This window comes from Echinops telfairi, unplaced genomic scaffold (assembly GCF_000313985.2).
Source record: "Echinops telfairi isolate 266 unplaced genomic scaffold, ASM31398v2 ScPeMD7_3;HRSCAF=10, whole genome shotgun sequence".
Lineage (NCBI taxonomy): Eukaryota > Metazoa > Chordata > Mammalia > Afrosoricida > Tenrecidae > Echinops > Echinops telfairi.
The window spans coordinates 38071703-38073431 of NW_022103899.1; positions in this window are offsets into that span (position 1 = coordinate 38071703).

Here is a 1729-nt window from a genome sequence, read left to right on the forward strand (position 1 = left end):
GAGTAGAACGGCTCCGCAGGGTTCCTTAGGCTGTAATAATTGTAGAGGTCTTTTCTCTGCTGAAGAATTTAAATTGCCAACCCATCAGTTAGCATCCAAGCACTTAACCAATGCACCACTAGACCATCTTGCACATTACCTCACTGCCATTGAGTAGATTCCACCTCACGACAAGCCCAAAGGACAAAGTAGAAATGGCCTTGTGGGTTTCTGAGACTTTAAAACTCTAGGAGAGTAGAAAGTCACATCTTTGTCCACCAGAGTGGTTTGCCTGGGGATTTCAAACTGCTGACCTCAGGATTAGCAGCCTAATTCATAACTCACACCACCACCAGGACTCCTATTTTAAGGCAAGTATTATTTAAAAGCCTTACATATATAATTTGTATATAATTCAGAGAGTATCTGTTAAAAAATATACTTGGTAACCTAATAAAATTTCGGTAACTTTTCAATCCACTTCTACCTTGATCATTAATTTCTCTTTCAGATATGTTAACATGATAATGGGATTTAGATTGATATACATTGTTATGCACTCAAAGATCTGGGGTACAGAAAAGCTCAAAATCAAAACATAAAATATTGAAATAGCACAAGAGAAGCAAGTGAATTTTCCAGTGACTATTATAAGTGCTCCTATAGTTATGCAGCCATTGTATATGTTGTCAGCCATCTATTCAAATTACAACTAGCGCATAGTCATTTCAGTGCTGACCAAAAGATCTGTGGTTCAAACCTGCCAGAAGTGCTGTAGGTAAAAAGACCTGAAAAACTGCTCCTTTAAAAATTAGACTAGGAACTCCCTCAATATAAGAACACTTTGTTCTATTAATCTGCCATTCCATGATGTTTACCTTCCCGACAAGATCACTGAAGACAAAGTGGGTATATAAGCAAATGTGGTGAAGAAAGCTGATGGTGCCCGGCTATCAAAAGATATAGTGTCTGGGTTCTTAAAGGTTTGAGGGTAAACGAGTGGCCACCTAGCTCAGAAGCAACAAAGCCCACATGGAAGAAGCACACCAGCCTGTGTAATCACGAGGTGTCGAAGGGATGCAGTGTAGCAATGATGAAACATACAACTTTCCTCTAGTTCCTAAATGCTTCCTCCCCCCACCCACTATCATGATCCCAATTCTACCTTTCAAATCTGGCTAGACCAGAGGGTGTAGATTGGTACAGATAGGAACTGGAAACACAGGGAATCCAGGACAGATGATCCCTTCAGAACCAGTGCTGAAAATGGCAATACTGGGAGGGTGGAGTGGGAAGGGGGAACTGATTACAAGGATCTACCTAAACCTCCTCCCTCGGGTATGGATTGTTGTGGGTGAAGGGAGTCGTCGGGCAGTGTAAGATGTGACAAAATAATAATAATTTATAAATTATCAAGGGTTCATGAAGGAAGGGCGTGTGGGGAGGGAGGGGTAAAAATGAGGAGCTGATACCAAAGGCCCAAATGAAATGATTAAAAAAAATTAGACTAGGAAACCCCAGGAAGCAGTTCTAGTCATATAGGATTATTGTAAGTCAGTAACAACAGGACAGTCTAGAATAATACAACATCCATGAATTACAATTCACAGAACTGCATAACCCCAAAGTCAATTTTCATAAACATAAAGTTTACAAACAAGTGCACATACACACACGTATGGATGGATGTCTGAGTTTAAAACATCCTTTGATATATATTATAAAATGTTCAGAATTTATTTTCATCTGG